Source organism: Pseudopodoces humilis, chromosome 9 (assembly GCF_049639895.1).
Source record: "Pseudopodoces humilis isolate 2021_Gansu_Grassland_sample_001 chromosome 9, ASM4963989v1, whole genome shotgun sequence".
Lineage (NCBI taxonomy): Eukaryota > Metazoa > Chordata > Aves > Passeriformes > Paridae > Pseudopodoces > Pseudopodoces humilis.
Genome location: NC_142208.1, coordinates 25539646 through 25557705, shown reverse-complemented (window position 1 = coordinate 25557705; position 18060 = coordinate 25539646). Strand labels below are relative to the sequence as shown.

General features: G+C 39.7%; 1 long non-coding RNA gene across 2 annotated transcripts; it reads right to left on the bottom strand.

Annotated features, from left to right (window-relative positions):
* Positions 1 to 3628: 3628 nt before the first annotated feature.
* LOC148183797 (uncharacterized) lies at positions 3629 to 10245 on the bottom strand. Of its 2 annotated transcripts, none has more exons than XR_015773263.1 (3): positions 10143 to 10245; positions 9962 to 10018; positions 3629 to 4327 (listed from the first exon to the last, which is right to left on the bottom strand). It is a non-coding gene; the product is annotated as an uncharacterized LOC148183797 (long non-coding RNA). The 2 variants fall into 2 exon arrangements; XR_015773262.1 differs by having other exon boundaries at positions 10139 to 10223.
* Positions 10246 to 18060: the final 7815 nt, after the last annotated feature.

Sequence of the window (18060 nt, the reverse complement as noted above, 5' to 3'; positions counted from 1 at the left end):
ATCTCAGGGCTCTTTGATTCAAACCACTTAAGAGAAATAGCCTTGCAAGCCCTAAATATTGGACAACTTGAAACAGAGAGAATCCATTTTTTAGAAAAATAATTATATAGAAATAAAAAGAAAGATCATTCATCATTCCTGCTATAACCTTATAAAACCTCTGTGGGTCAGTTAATACAGTAGAAGAGAATACGGCTTTTTAACATGTTTAATATTTTTTACTATTCTCTGGTATGGTAAAAGCAATCTTGAGACCAGAACACTCAAAGGGGGAACATTGTGTCTTTCCATTATTGCTCCCCACCACCCTCAGTAAAGGCACTTGAAATTGATTTCTAGGTAAGTTTTACTAAATAAAATAGTTATTAAATAATTATCTGGAAGGTACATTTTTTTGGCTGCTAGTAATTTTAAACTTAATCTATATAATAATTCACTGTTCATTAATTAGCAATAAATGTGGCCTGTATTTTTATAAGGAAGTACAAGTAAAATGTGAATAAGGCAAGTCACAAGCATTCATTACAAAATGCTTCATTCCACAGGAGATGATCTGGAAGGTTAAAGCTGGGACAGGCAATCTTCTGATTTCTTGCCACCACCTTGAAAACCAGTCTGAGACCTGAACTTTGAAAACTGTCTTGAAAACCAGTGAGGAGACAGATCCACCCTTGTGGAGGTACTTTCTGAAGCTTAGTGACATGAGGAGTTCTTTGAGCTCTGATGTCCCTCTGCAGCAAAAGGAATTGTATGATAAAAAACAAAAACCCAGCCAACCAAACAAAACAGAACAAAAACCCCCAGACCCAGACCTGGAGGATCTTATACATTAAAGAGATTTCCAGCTGGTTTCTCATATGACTGCCTGAATTTCTGCTTGTTTCTATTTCCTTTCCCGGGGTATGCAGCCTCACATTCCAGAGGACCAGCAAAGCCACTAAATAGCAAAGAGCTGGGGCAGGACAGGGCAGTGCTGCAGCCTGGGCTTGTGCTGCATGGAGCAGAGCAGAGCCCTCTGTGTCCCCTCCTGCTCACACAACTCCAGCAGCACACAGCCTGCCAGGGCAGCACGCTGGAGACACTGCCCAGAGACTCCTAACACTTCCTGATGTCTTCAGTTCTCTGATCCCAGAGATTACTTTTGCCTTACTCCTGAAGAAGAGCAGGAAGGATCATCCTTTCAGGCTTGTTTGGTGGTGGAAAAGTGTGGCTCCATAGGGCACAAATCTCATCTGGAGTTACTCCAATGGCTCAATTTTTTTTTTTTTTAACCAGTAGGAGGGTTTCTACAGTTCTCACAATCCTGTGAGCAGAACACTAGGGAATGCTCACCATTTTTCAGTGCTCTCCTAGTTTGCCTCATATGCAAGGACAAAATGTGACTGTTATCCTCTTGTACTGGAAGGAGGTAAAAGCCCAGAGGGCAGTAATTCTGCTAAACTACCTTGTCTCTGAAAAATAATCTGCTTCATACTCTAGCATCACATGAAAGGGATTTTCCAATTCTGTTATTAGATATTCCTAGCTGTTTGAAACACTGGGAGTTGCTCTGCATAGCAAGAAACCTCAAGTAGCATGGCAAAGGACACTACTGCCATGGCAAAGCTCAAGTCCTGGGAGCCTGTTTAAAGAAGCTAATTTGAAGATGATGTTTATGATGAAAAGGATAAAATTTAATCTTATCGTCCAAACATATTTACAGCTTCACATTTCAGACTGAGTGGACTGTCAGCAAAGCCTGCTCTTGAGGGAAACAAGTGGCAGTGCTGAGCTTCAATTTATACTCCCCTTTCTATAGGAAGTGTCACTTTAACAAGCACAGGAAATGGCTGTACTGTTGAGAAGTCACTAATCTCTGTGTTTCATTTGGAGGATTTCCATTGTAATGCCTGTTAAGCTCGGATTATCATTGCTGTTAGACTGTCAGAGAGCAAACAACAGGGAAATGAACTTCTGATCAGCATATATTACTGTTTTATCTCTGATTAATATTAATGAAAAGTAACTGCAGAGCTACTGCCATGCAAAATCCTGTGACAGCATTATTCTGAAGGCTAGGTGGACCCAGGAAACAACACAAAGTTTTTCTTGTTGGACTGCCCTGATATTTGTGTTCAAGTGTTGAGGGAGCTAAACACAGAAACACTTGAAAAAAAACCAAGAAAACAATGAGAGTCACTCAGCATGAAATTTGGATTGCCTACCTGCTGATCAACATCTGCCAGATATTACATGGGATTCAATTAATTTTATCCAATTAATTAAATTACATTTCTCCATCACTGGCTTCCCCTGGCACTCTGAGCACCAGCACTGAGAAGTGTGGAAAAGAAGAGACTGGGTTACCTCAGAAAACAACCCTCAGTCTAAGCATGCTCAGAAAATAAGAATTTATGGTACTGAATAGCATATCCTGGCCTCTTTGGAAGACTCAGGCATGCAGCTATTGAAAGCTCCATCTAAGTTCTGAATGTATAATTCCTGCAGAACAAGTTCTAAACACATCTTTGATTAGCTGAAAATGCAATTATTTTTATAATAGTGCTTTGCAGACAGCTTGTAAGAATATCAGTGACCCTATTTTTTCCCCTTCCCTATTTTTAAAATCAGTTTCTGTTAGAAAAGCACAAGATTTACTAGGGAAATAAGTGCTTCACTTGCTTTTAAAAAGTGTAAAAGACAGATTGGCTGTGGTATTAGACACTTGCATCAAAGTAATTACAGCACTGTATAAAGTATTGGATTCATTAAAAGGTTCTAAAACAATTTTTATATACTATTAAATAAAAGGGAAAAGAATAATGAATGGAAAACTATAAACTTTATGACTTGCTTTCTCTGTCAAATAAAGTCCTCCTGGATTTTGTCATGGAACAAAGACCCCTGACAAAGGGTAAGGAGGTGCACAATGAAAGAGTAAATAAAGTGTTAGACAGGGACTCAGGAGGTTTGTATGCAATGTCCATCTCAACAGAGGTTCCCATGTGCAGTAGGGCAGTTAATCTATGTATCCCTGGAATTTATCTTGTATTAGCCCAACAAAGGTAGAATTTTCCTTCTGCCTGGTCCCTTCTAATTGCAGTCTGTTTAGAGAGGTCAGAGTCTCATTCTGAGCATCGATACAGTGCTTACAGCAGTAGGACACTGGTTTTTCTTAGCTACCAAGATGACATGATTCTGCTGTTTGAAGACACAAATAGCAACATGAGAAAAGACACTTCAGAAGGTTCAAAATAGCCATAGCACAAACAGGACAAAGTTGATGCGAAAGATGGTTATCAAAGAAAATATTCAGGTAATGAAATCTCTAACCAAGAACACTGTGTTTGTGGAGAGTGTCTCAGGTGCTCAGATAAGACAGTGGATTCTAAACTGGATTGGGCAGCACAGCTGGAAACATTGCAGAAACAGTTTCAGCTGTAGGGTTGATGTCTGCTACTGCCTGAATTAATACATCTGTCTGAGATGGTTGCAAGAACTACAGACTCACTCTGGAAATTCAGGCCTCGCTTATTTCTAAAACTAAAGTTTCCTGTGAACAAAGTTGATGCAGAAGAAATGGGCTATCTCTTCCCCACTTGTAACCTTCATCCTATGGCTTGACAATTGGGAAAGGAAAAAAAATACATCCAGGGACCAGCATGCCTTGAATGCTTTATTTTGTCTACTTTACACATTAATTTCCCAAGTGTTTCCTGATTCTTATTTGGTTAACACATTAGGGTATCTAATTCTTATTTGCTACGCAAATCGCTCATTTGCAATCAAATTTCCATCAGTATTTGCTATCTTATTATCTTGGTTAACATCACTTTTGTACTTTACTATTAACTAGAGAGACATTCTGAGGAGCAACCCAGTGTTATAAGTTGAGAATACCATGCCTGTGTTTTCCTAACAAATAAAATTGCTGTAATGTCACTGGGTCATTCCAGTTATCAAATCCCAGCATCACAAAGGTTTATCAAGCAACCACCTCAGGCTTACAGTTTCACTGCTCACACTTCTGCCAGCTAATTAAAACTCAGTAGGACAAAACTTGTACTGCACCAACTGGACTGAAAGTCATCTTCACTTCTAACTCAAAGCCACATTGACCCCACAGAGCGGTGTGGCTGTGTCTGGTGTCAGCCGCTCCACGACTCAGGTGTGTCCATGTTCTGTGGCACCAAGACAAAGGCAGCACAGACCTTTCCAGAGATACATTTTTGTGAATGGGACTCGGTGTGCTTCTCTTCAGGGCACTCTTTCTCCAAGGCCCAGATTCAAGCTCACAGGATCTCAGCTGATACCAGTAAGACTTTTTAGTCCCATCTCTGGAGCAATCCTGTAAGAAGTAGAAATTCTGCTCCTGAGTTAAGAAAGAAGCCTACAAGAGTAGAGCTGTCTCCTTAATTAACAGTACAACATGAAATAATTCCTAAAGCAATATTATAGCTGTACACTTCACTCATTACTGCCTTTTTCCCCACTACAAGGCAGCTTCACTTTTCTTCATACTCACAGAATTTCAGCCTGTCATTTTCAATGCATTTCCCTGAATGTTCCCAGGTAATAGTACTATCCTTTTGGTTAGACTTAATACTGCTTTGACATCTGAGCAACTTCTTCCTTCTTATGCTACTTCTGTGATGCATGAAGCTTTCACCTTCCCTCCCATTCATTGCCAATGCCTGACTGCAAACTAAGGAGAATATATTGTAATAGGAGGAATGCAATGGAGAATGATCTGGGTAAAAATGAAAAGCTGAGTTATAGGAGGAGGCAGCAAAGCTATTGAACCACAGATGAGTTTGTGTAACCTACATTTTCAAAAGTCTCTGACAAAAATTAGTTTGAGATCTCTGTGAACACAAAGTCACTAATTTTGGATTTACTAGGAATATGGGCTGTCAGACATAAAGCCACCTAAAGCATCAATGTCCCAGATAGCCAAATGACAAGGAAGTTAAGAACCAACCTCATCAAACTTGGCTTTTAATTTTATCCCCCAGGCTTATCTTGGATAATTCAAAATTATACAGATGGGATTTCTAACCAATGAAATGTGCTTTTGAGTCCTGAAAGAATAGCTGTTATAAAGAAGAAAAGATTTGAGAAGGGTGTGATGCTACATACATTGAACCAAATTTTTCCTGCAGCTATTAAATTTAGAGCCTGAAAATATGGAAGTCAGTGGCAAGATTTACAGTAAATTATCCATATTTTGAATTAGAGACTTCTAGATACTTAATAGTAATTGTGAAAGTGTTATCTCTTGGTAAAATGCACATTAATCTTGCTCTTTTCCACTTTAAGAAGGATCATTCCCTGGTTATTATTCAACTCAGTGTTCCAGCAATTTTCAATCCTATCTATCTTTCTCCTACCCTCAATTCCTGCTGACACCAGAAGAGAGGCTGCTTGTCAGCTGGCTGTTTCTCTCTGCTGCTTTTCTCCGGCACTCAGATGATTCCCATAACCCGGGGATGTGGAGTGGTTTTGCCACATTACCAGGCTTTCACAGTGTCTGACGTGGTTGGAAGGGGCAAAGCAGTGCAGAGGCTGACTCTGACCTTCTCCAGGGCTAACCTGGCTTTCTCCCCATGCCAGACAACCCTACGAGGCTCCCTGGTGCTCCCAGCTGTGCCTGCAGGAACTTGCTGTAGCACTTGCCCTGGGAGCTTGTGGGAAGATGGAATGAGAGCTGCAGGGAGCTGGAGGCAGCTGGAGAAGGGCCCTCCTTCTCTTGACTATTAATTCATTTTCCTACTTGCTCAAAAAGTGGGTGTTACATGCTCATATCCCTATATACTTACTAATTAGTGTCCTATTAACCTTGAACTGCAGAGCTCCCAGCTGACAGCTGCAGCCTGTGATATCTTGAGTGTGTGTTTGATGAACTCTGGAGACATTTTCATCTGTTAAATATAGAAAAGCTGAACAGCTTCCCAGGACAGGCAATGCAGCACAGAATCATATGCTTGTCAAGGCCATGTCTGCTCTCCTGACTTCAAACTAATAGAGCTGCAAAGTTAGTGAAACTGTGCAATTCCATCTGGCTCAGACCCAGGCTAATTTCCCAGACAAATATCCATGTGACAGAAATTAGCTGCTCCATTGGGCATTAACCACTGCTCTCACTGGTTTGATGACCAAGATCATACCATAAACACTATGCCAAAAGTCTGCCAGTTAAACTTTGGTGCAGTTAATGTCTTTGTTTCCATATTTATTATGCTGCCACTGTAAATAGCTCCAATGCCAGCAGATTTCTTCAGCACTAAGAGGAATTAAACAAGCCCAGTACTTCCACAGAAATTAAATGCAAAGGAAATACCACTCTCCATTTACACCAGATTTTAGAAGATCAAGCTGAATATGTATTTTCCAGGTGTTTACTCGGTATTTAACATGTATTTAACCATTATAAGTTAACATGCAACTACACAGTTGAGACTGAGGATCTGGTAGAGCCACCCTGTATTTTGACTTCCTAGAAGAAAAGAAATAGGAAGTCATGAATGGATTCTGTGCTAATGTACTACTGAAAATATTAGGAGATTAAACACATACTTTACCTTTACAAATAGTGGTAAGTGTTCAGCATATTTAGTCAAAGCAGTGCTTTGACTTCAACTGTTCTAATGAAAACAATTGTCATCTATTGTTGGAAAGGTTTGTATGAGGATAATTAGGTGGCCTGACTATTAACCTTAATGCCTCTGCATGTGTGCAAGGTAAACAGGCAAAGCAGCAAGATTTTTGATATTTTACTTCTTCTGTTTCCTTCTTTGTATCTAGATATTGCTTTGTTTTTTTTTTTCCTTCAAGCTTCTAGCTTCTCCAAAATAGGCCAGACTCTCTGAAGTAAGAATGCTTTGCTCTTGCCCATGGAAAGGGATTGGGATTCTTTTGTATACCATCCATTCAAAAATATTGTTCTCTGCTAATGTTATCAACAGTCATTTTAGAGTCTTAGGAGTGTGAGAAGAATGCTTTCTTCAAGAAAATATTAACTTTTTTAGCTTATATTAATATATAAAATAAAACCAAATGTTATAACATTATGTGTAATTAATTGAATTAGGAGAGATGGCACAGGGAAAAAAATAATTATATTTCCACAAAAATTTTGTTTCACATCCTGGGGTAGTTAGATGAGAAAGTGTCCAGTAAAAAAAGATTTTGCTAAATTATTAAAAGTGAAAAAAGTACAGAACCAAAGTAATATGGATTAATGGAGACACTAAAATCAATATTTTATTGCAGTTGCTAATGAAATATTTACCAGACTAATTAACAAGATACAGTCCTTACACCAACACCTAGGCCAACGTATTTTTCCTTATATTTGTGTTTATATGAAAATCAACTAAGTAAATTCATCTGTGACAATAAGATTCTCATCTATGGATTACATTCGAGCCTTTTGTTTCCATGGTACCTAACTTCCACTTCTGGCTAATCTTACAGAGCATTCTGAGGCAATTGATCCAGCACCCACTGAAATGAATATGGAGCACAAACACTGGAGAGTATGAAAATCAATGCAAAGACTTTCATTAACTTCACGGTATTTTGGCCTGAACTCATCACATTTAATGGCAGCTATGAAGAATTGCCATCAGGAACAGACACTTCAATGCAATGTTGACTATCTCAGTATGAAAAAGAATAAACTCTTAGAGGCTGGTGAGAATAGAATGTTAGAGAACACCACAAGAAACCTGTTGAGAGATACAAGTAAACTTCCAGTCTCAACACTCATTGCACAGAGAGTGACCAACAAGTTGAAAGCAGACAGAAATGATACTTGATGTAGTAAAAAGTGCTTTCTGTCCTCCTCAGCTGGTTTAAGATTGTGGCACAAACGGGGCACAAAAATATTTTCTTTCATGCTGTATTCACACGTGTATTTGGTGCAAGTCACATATTTTAAACAGTTGCACAAATATTTTAGAGATATTCGCTAAACAAGAATAATTCAAGAGCATGGATGCTCTTCTGCTTGCATAAAGGTTCTCATGAGTGAAATATAACTGGCTCAGAGGCAGTAAAAATACCCACAATCAGCTGGAGACATTTTAAAACATGAATTAGGATATCTTCTTTCCATAGGGAAAATCATCAAATACTTTGAGTCAAACAGCAGAGGAACTTCAAGAGTTCAAGTTTATCCCTAAGCTAAAAGTACAAATTTCTATTTTTTTTCTTCAGGGGCATAAAGTTTGAGTTCCTGATTCTACAAGACCACTGACTGTCTGCCTTCACAACTCCTTCAGGAACACACCAAGATCCAAGCAGGAGTGATTTGGCAATAAGGGTGAAAACTGGAAACATTTCTCTAACAAGCTTTCAAGACTTAACCTAACAGGATCTAATGCATCTGTTTGAAACTGCAGCAGAATGAATCAACCTCAATGGGGAAAGCAGAAGTGAAATAGAAATGCAGGAAAAGCGCAACTTTCCCGCTGTCGCTGCCTCCAGGAGCTGTTCCTGTGACATGGGAGTTATTTATGGTGCCCATCTGCAGTTGCCTGCTTGCAGGCACATCCATCACAGGAATAAGATCCAGCCTGGAGCTCCCAGGAGAGAGTGATCCTTATTGCCTATTTGCTGTAACTCATGGATACAGGTCCGCACCGTTCAGGGCTGCCATCCCAATCCCTTTCTTTTGCTCCAGATTTCGGTCATGTGCACATCTCAAACCACCCTACCCAGCACCATAAAAATACAGAGAAATTACACTAGAGCAGAAAAGAATGTCAGCAGAGGTCTCCTACATGGCACCTCCAAAGGGAGAAATAATGTGTTCTTCCAGAAGAATTTGAGAGACCTTAGATATAGGGAGATATCGACCTGTTAAACTGGTAAAGTACTCTACAGCAAATACTCAGTCTGTTTTTTGACCACATTAGAAAACACACCTTCCCTAGTAGCAAAGCACCTCCTATCTGCTCCTTCCCACCCCTGTTTCTTTCTCAACATTGCTGTCAGGAGCTTGGCAGCATATTTGGAAAGAGGACTCCCCATTCTGCCATGAAAGTTCTTCTTTGACAAATTCTTCTCCTTATGGCTTTTCAAATGCATAATCTGCAAGGGTGATCTCTACATAATTTTTCTTTTGACTGAAGAAAGGCAAAAGCAGAGCCAGGGTTAAACTCAGCAGGAAGCAGTACTTTGCACACCACATCCTCCCTACTCCTTTTTGCTAATTGCTCACTGATAGTGGTGTAAGTCTCCTCCTTCACAGCTCATGCAATACTCAGCAGGAATAAAAAAATCTTCCTCTCCCAGTTCCACATTTCTTTTCTCATCAGTTTTCTTGTCATTCCTTTCTTTTATCTCATCTTGAGATCAATAAACTTACCAGTGTTGTATACCAAATGGCCATAACAACACACTATATTCAGCCTCCATAATGCAAGTATTTCTTTCACCACAGATAAAATCTCTGCCTTTCAAAGACCCACAGCCCAGACAGATGACATGCTTACTGAAAACATTTCTAAATCCCAAAGCCAGTCAGTGCAAATATAACCACGGCTCTTCTCTGACATAAATAGTTGCCTGCAAGAGGCCATAGGTTGAAGATAAATTTAAAGAGCATTAATTAAGACACAGGTATAAAGAAAGTGAAGAGACTTAATTCTCTTGCTCTTGATTGAAAAGACAAACACATTGACCACAGATATGCTTGGTTGGAACACTTCTCAGAGCTGATATTGCTGTAAGTCTTTCCCAAACTTATGAACCTAGGGGACACTCCCAACACAGCACCAGCATTCTTTGACAGGTATTGAACATAAAGAAAACTGTAGGAGCATAAAATGTTATTTTCAAATCACCAAAGTGACCTTCCAGGAAGCAGCTGTAACAGTACACCTGCCCAGATGGGATCCCTCCTCAGAAAGGCATCTGGATTGCAAAATGTTGCTCTCAATCTATCCCCCAGGTAGGCAAATACAAAAGTACTCACCTGCACAGACTGGTCTGCCCTCTTCCCCAGCCTCTGCCAGACTGCCCATAACAAGCCCTGCAAGCAAGAAAATCTTAGTGAGTACCTGAAATATTCCTCATTAAATCTGGGGCCACACTTGCAAAATTGGCATCTGCAGACAGACAAATTAGGGTTTTAGGACACTCTGGAAATTACCTACATAATTTGGGATAAGTGGTTATAGAAACCTGCTTTAAAGGTAGCAGTGAGTCTGCTATAATCCAGGACCACAGGAGGTGTGCTTTTGCTAAGGAGGATCAAGCACCACCTCTGATAAAACTGCACCTGGGAACAATGAGGTAATAACACAGCTTTTTAATCTCTTTTGTTTTAAAGCTTGTTTCATAACAGTGGTCTTCAATTTCTATATATCACAGTTTCAAATGCAAAGATCTGTAACTTAATTAAAAGAGTGAAAATGAAATCAAGAATTAATGACAAAGCCTTTGAAGCATGAGAACATGAGGTGATTAAACCAAATCTTAAGTCTGGGCCTAAGCCAGACATTTGTTATTTTTTTTCAAAAACTAAAAAGCAGAGAGGGCATTAATTTGAATAATTTCTACCATATATATGTATATTGTATATATATATGTGTGTATATATATATATACATATATATATATACATGTATACTTAATAAAAATGAATAAAGATTCCCAGTTATAATTAAATTACATAAAATCCATTAGTGTCTGCCTGTGTTTAGCTGTAAAGGAAAATGAAGAGGTAGTTCTGTGTATTGAGACATGCTTTCCAAAGCTGTGTTTCGAGTTCCATTTTCTTGTGGCTTCATTTCTTTTCACACTAGATGGCACTCTAGAAGTATTCCTAAATCCTGGATTCCTTTCCATTGCTTTTTAGAAAGCCAACAAATTAGTGATTTCCCTCAAACCTTCTATTGTTTACAGCCTACTGAAAAAGGCAAGTGAATTATACAGAGCAGTACAGAAAATTAGCATTGTTAAATGTGTCACATATATCACTAATAAAGTTTCATTATTTATACTGTCAACTTGAAAAGCACTTATTTCCTAATCAATCAATTCACAACTAAATAAACAGTCATATAGGCATAGGACATGAATTCACAGCACTCCTAAATCAGATCTCCCTGAGATTAAGTGTATGCTGGTTGATATCAGAGGAATAACAAAAATCTTCCTCACTTTACTCACTTCTCCCCACCTCCCCAGTTGCCTACTTTTATTGAAGATAGATATATATCTTTTAGGATAGCTATTATTTTCTGATTCTGTTTTTTTTTCTAAATCAAAAAATGCTACACTTCACCCCAAAGGTGATCCTGAAGCACAAGTTAGGAAGACACATTAAATAAAATGGAAAAAGCTGGAGACACATTTAAAATTAGCCCATTTTTATTTGGAGATTGGGGATGCAGAAGAGAAAAAGAAATTTAAACAGTCACTTGAAGGGCTTTGTACCATCTAAATCCAGCTGCAGTCTCACAGACGTCCCTTTTGATGTTCACTAACGCTGGAGATGAGTTCTAGTAAACAGATGTCCTTGTCAGGGGAAATAAACAAACTAAAAACCATCAAATTTGGTACTGTCTGGTATCTGGAAGTAAACTGCAAACTGTTCTTCTTTGCTGGGTTGTTACAGAAATGGGCTGATGTGGCACTGGATACAGGAGTGGAGACCTAGCCATAAACACAGGGCCATTAACAGGGGCTCAGTGATCCTTGTGGGTCCCTTCCAGTGCAGCATATTCTGTGTTCCTGTGTGATTCTGCTGTGTCTCCCTGGCTGTGAAGGACCTGAGCATCATTTGGTATGTCCAAAGTGCCATGGCCTCTTCTCAGCTTTCCCTCCTGATCCCATCACATTTGCAGGTATTTCTTACACATTTAGGCTACATGTTTGCCTCTGGAAGGGAAAAACTCCAGCCACGGCTGCCAGCTAGGAACTGTTCTGCTCTTACTTCTTGCAGCTCATTTGTGACAATTTTAAGGGACTATCACAGAGTTTGTAGATCACAGGATTTGCACAGAAATCTGTATATAAGAGCAGAGGTTGGCTGGGTGATACAGACATGGGTTTAGGCTCACAAAAGGGAAGATGCCAGAATATCTGTTACGGAGATTTTGGTGTCCTTTTTGAATTTGCCTGCTGAGACAGTCACTCCATGGAGGTGGAGAAAAACTAGATAACTGACCTAGCTTCTTACCTAGAAGGTAGGGCCAAAATTTCCCAATTGCTTAGGTCAAACTTAGCTCAAAATGCAAGTGTTTCTTCTGGACAGAAAGTGTAGGTTAAGCCTTGTTGATCTAAGAACAAGCAAAAGTGCATGAAAATACAGACCTCAAAATCTCCTGCAGACCAGGAGTTAAGGGTAATTAAACAGATGAGCCTTCAAGAAAGCAGATGAGCTGGCTGGTGGTGTCACTGTCAGCATAAAGGCTCCCACACATCACTCCACATGGTTATAGGACAAAATCTGCATTTTCATGTAGACAGCATTGCCTCCACACGGTGCTGATGGATTGCAGGGAGAGGGGGATTTCTCTATTCCTAAGAGAAACACAGGACCCAAACCAAATGGAAACATTCCAGTCCCTGGGGTGGTTTTCATTACCCAAACTGCTGACTTTCAGCCAAGACACTGAACTTTTGTTCACTACTTCAGCTGTTTAGAAAGATGAAAGCTGGGATAGATGTGCTGGTGAAGAGCCCTTCCCTGGTTCTACTTGTCTCCTTCCCCTTAGCAATGAACTTCTTGGGTCTACAGATAAAGATTGGCATTTCCTGCTTCAGACAGACTCCACAGATCAGGCTGTACCTGTGTCAGAGCACAATCTTAATTGTGAGTGAGCAGGACGATGGGCAAGTGACCCTCAACACCTGCTTGTCCAAACACAGTGCCCTCCTATAATGAGGTAGATTTCATCAAGCAAGAGAAGTTTTGGTCACTTTAGCCACAGAAAGAGAATATGACTGTTTGTCTTTACAGCAGCATGGCTAAATCAGTAATCTGTGGAACAAGAGAGGCTTGGGGTGGATGAAAAGTTAATTATTTTACATACATATGTTGGAAAGTGCTGGCAACACATTGCAGTTTTGGAAAATAAACAAATTTACTAGGGGGAAGAGAAAGATTGCTGATAAAACAGAAAAAATACTATACTCAAGTGGTGATTTCAGTCCAAGTCCTAATATTTTATACAACAAAATATTGAATTTGGGAAGAGGCTTTTTCATTCATTTGGCTTTTTAACTTTCCAAAGTGCTTTTATTGACTGATTTTTGTTTGTGGCAGCTAATATTACTGTCACTGTAACAATATTTTTTCCTTATTTAGCTTTCCTAATGCAGTTTGCCATCTGAAGTAATTTACCTTTCATTTTTTAAAATAAAGCTGCATTTTAAAAACTCAGAGGTGATTCACATGTTTTAAGTCTCCATTTGCTCAGATAAAACTGAAATACCAAAACCTCAAGAAATGTTGGATTTTTTGAGACCCAAGGTCCATCTGCTGTCAATTTAATTGCAGCAATATTAACTGACAAGACATCTGGACTATGAAAGTAAGAAATGTACCCACTTCCATGTCAAACTTCCCTCCAAACTTCATACTATTTTTCCTGGAAACAACATTCAGCTGCTAGGAGAAAATATATACATGCACAGAATTTCTTCAGTTTCAGATCTAGTTTTCTATAACTTCAGCATAGCATGTCCAGATGCTCTTAATCACCAAGTCATGGAGATGCCAATCCCATAGTGGGTGTCCAATAGGAGATACTCCAACACCACCTTTTTCCCTTTTAAAACTCTTTTCATCTAACATTATACTTTCTCTAAAGCTGCAGGCAACTTTCTGAGTTGGAGTACTGCCATTCCAGCAGACTACAGAGGAGCAAATATGTTTTGAACTTGAACTATATTTGCTGAAGGCAAAGCTGCAACTTTCAGCTAAAGCAGCCATCAGCTCTGAGCTCCAGCCTTTGGATGGGAGGTAAGGAGGAATTGCTTCTGCAGAACTCAGCTGGATTCAGTGTGAAAGTAAAACAAAAATTGCTCCCAGGCCTATGAAAAAATCATATTTTCTGTCTCTGGAGGAGCAGAGTTCATGCCTTTCATCCTTTCATGCAAAAGCCAAGCAAACAACCCACCACCAGTTCTGAGGAACCTCAGGTGATATTCAGCTCATGGACATGAATGTTTATTTGACTGAGTCTGCAATGGTTTTCCACCTTCCAGTGGAGTGAAATGTTGCACTTAGGCTCCCAGTGAAAACAGAGAAGTGATCAACTCAAGAGCTTACTTTGCCCATTTGATCACAAGGCCTCAAGCAAACTGCAGAAGTCCTTGTGGCTGCAAAGGTGGCAGCTGCAGCTCAGCTCTGCAGTGTGACAATTCTTGGAGAGAGACTGCATACTAGATGGTCAGCCAGAAGATGAAGGGGAGCAAAAACCAACAAGATAGAAGGACAAATGTGGTGCTTTGCCACCTTAAGCTGTGAATCAGTTTGATGGTGCAGACATGTCAAAACAAAGGGTCCAAAGGCACTCGCTCCATGGGGTAAGCTCTGTGAGCACTGGTGTGACAGAGTCCAAGCCCCAGCTAATATATATGTGCTTTCATACCATGTAAACATATATTAACACCTTGATGCTGCACAAGGTAATCACTTTTAATTACTCTCTTCCTCCCATCAAAACCGGTCCATGCAGGCTGAGGGTGCAGGACTTTAGAAAGCCTCTCTTGCTGATCAAATTGATATGCCACCCATTAAATCCTCCCTTCTGTGTCTCTCTATCTTGATGGCTACCCACAGGTATCTGAGCATTTCTATCATCCTTGAATTTTGTCGAGAGTCTGATCAACTCTTACTGTTTTTGAAGCTTAGGAAACATATTCATTCTTTTTTGGTTTTTTGTTTAATGAGAAAATGTCTTGCTCCTTCCATATTGCTCCCCTAATGTTATCAGAAACAGCCTTTCCTCTGCTTCAAGGTGTGCCAGCTTTAGCTCTAGCATCAATAAGATGTATGGATATTCATGGGGAGGTCTTAGTGATATTCATCACTCCCTATCTCCCAATCCCATCTGTCATACACATGGGAAATGTTTTAGCTTATTGCCCATTCCCTAAATGGCCAGCTGTGATATGGCCACAGCCTCATAAATGTTTTGAGAATGGGAATGGTTAGGACAGTCTCAGATTCACTTGCACTCTGCCCATGATGGCTGTAGCAGTGCTGATTGCCCAGGAGGAAAGACAGGCTCCTTTTCCAAGCCCATTTCCCCGGAGGGAAACCAGCGAGCGCTGATCGCCTGGACAATTGTAAATCAGCCCAGGTGCTGGTGGTGCCCCTCCGTGTTCTGCACAGATTGCTCCAGAGATTTTGGTGTGCTAAACATTTGGACAGTAGTATGAAGATCAGGGAAGGGTTGCTGGTATTTTGTGCAGGATATAACAGGTAGAGAGCGGTCGCTGTGGGATGGTACCATGGGAACCTGCTATCAGTGTGATTGATCTGCCTGAGGGAGGGGAGTTTGCTAATTCTCTAATGTAGTAGAACTAATGATAGATGCTGATGCGGTCTGATTTTGTCCCAGTGATTTATGGTTGCACCTGGCAGTTAAAATTAACAGCCACCTTAACAGGAAGTTTTAACCAAATTAGCAATTTGGCTCTGAGATTCTCAACTCTGAGCACCAAAAGGATTAAGAGAAAAGACAAAATTCTGAGTGAAGAGGACATAAAAGAACTAGGGGTGAGCTATTCTGAAATAACCACATTTCCAGCATTCTGGGTTCTTAGTCCAAGGTCTGAGTAGTTTCTAAGCTGTCTGCAAAATTTGAACCTGGGATTTGGGCTGTCCCACATCTCCTATGTTTGTACTACATAATTTTGGGTTGAACAAGTCTGTAACAGTAGAGCAGCTTTTTCCCAGGCAGATAAATGTCCTAACACATACTCTGTGAACTAGCTTTCTGATCAGAGAGGCTACAAACTAAAATTTAACGTATCTTAACACACTTTCTACATCACTCAGTAGTTTCTAGTCTTACCTTGGACATATTATTCATTCTGTTTAGGTAAGTTGCTACAATTTAGTGTATAAGACAGAAGGTTCCATTGCTTTTTAAATAATAAAAACCATTCAGCTTCCCTCTTGAAAAAATACTTGAGAATTATTTTTATAGCAGCACTTAAAAAGAAGTAATAACATTTTATTTTTACAATTTCCAACATGTTTTTTCATGTTATATGGAACAACTTCACTGTGTAAAATGCTTAAAAAATTAAATTTATGTTTCTGTGAATGTACAACATAAAGTTGACACAAAAATCCAATACCCCCTTTTTAACAAAATTAAAACCTTTCAAGTTTTCTTGGGTGAAGGTTTTATTTTACAGGATAATTTTTCCTAAAATCTCTACTCACTCAAGATCAAAATATTATTTTAAAGGTACAAGTGTGTTACAAAATCCATTCCTCAGCTTCCATTAGCAACAGACATATTTGGTAGGGAAACCTTCTCTTTCTCCATTGAGATGCTCACTGCTGACAAATGTAAGAAAGTTAGAGCCCGCATGCTTTCCTTTCTTCTTGTAAATAATGAGTGGCCCAGTTCACTTGTTCAAAATTCAGTATTTCTGGAGGGATGGCAGGAATTTACTTACCTAACTTGATAACTGACATCACCACCATCCCTAACAAACAGCAACACCAAGCATTCAAATTAATTATTTCACATTAAATATAAACGAGGATTGTTAGCACAGCTTCAGCACATTTAAATTAATGTAGGAGGGGGAGCAATGCCTGGGCTAATAATCCCAAACATCTTTTCTCTGCCTGTGCATCAGCAGTGGGTGGTTGCAGGTGCATTGGCAGCAGACAGACATGCAGGAGACTCTGCGAGGCAGGAAGAGTCCTGCTGGCTTGTGGATTCCCAAACTGCCATTAGCCAAGGAGAAGAACCATGAAGAACCAGACTAAACACAATCAGAATGGTGATAAAGATGAGGGTTAGCAGACTACAGCAGCACTTAACAGATACCTGGCAGACAACCTGGGCAGCCTAAATGAGAAAAAGAAATAAAGAGGAACATATATCTCCGCAATGAATTTATATTCACGTGATTAATGACAGTTCATAGATTAAGAAAAATCTAAGGAGACTGTAATTTGCTTTGCTGTTAGTGCTACCCAGCAAATTTGAAGATGCAGTGATATCTATGTGCCCTGCTCCCACTGACATCACTGTGCTTATCTCCTTAAACAAGAATGTTAGTATTGAATTCTGTCTGTAGTTCTGAGCCTGCTGCTCTGCCAGAGTAGGTGCTGTGTAAAAAGAAGATGGAATCCATACGACCTTAGGAACTTAAATGAGCAGGTTAATCAAAGCTGCCTTTAGTCCCTGGGGATGGAGGCACCACAGAAGCCAGGGGATTCAGCAAACACAGACTCCTACTCTGAATATGGTTCTGGAGGTACCTCTCAATGTGCAGGAAAAATGCATTTTCATCACATGACCAAAACTGGGGTTTCTGAATGCCTTGTCCTTCAACGAGATTTTATTGTTGGTTTTGTCTTCCATTCGAAGACATAGAGGGCATACCCACTCACCACAGCTTTTTTCTCTCCTCCATTGAATGTCTATTTATTCAGAGAGTGAGAACATTTGCAGTAAAATAGCTCCAGAATGGCCAAAAGCGTGAGGAACATGGCATGGTGGCAGAGCAGGAAGTAAAACCCGATGCTCCTACAGAGCTGTGAGCAAAATCACTGCTGTGTTTCTACTGAGCTGTATCCCTTTTCAAAATGATCTTCCCATCCTGGAGCAAAAAGAAACATTTTCAGACAAAAGTTGTCAAAACATACCCATATTTGGTGATAAAATTAATTAATTGACATTTTCTTACTGCATTTTCACTGAAAACTTCCTGCCCAGCTACAGGAGCTCTAAGCCCCACCAAGGGAGTATATATACAGCACTTCATTTACTGAGGATAGTTACCCATTTATAGTCCACTTAACTACATCCACTTAACAACATCAGTCCTCAGGCTTTCATTTGCATTCACTAAAGGCTTTTCTTT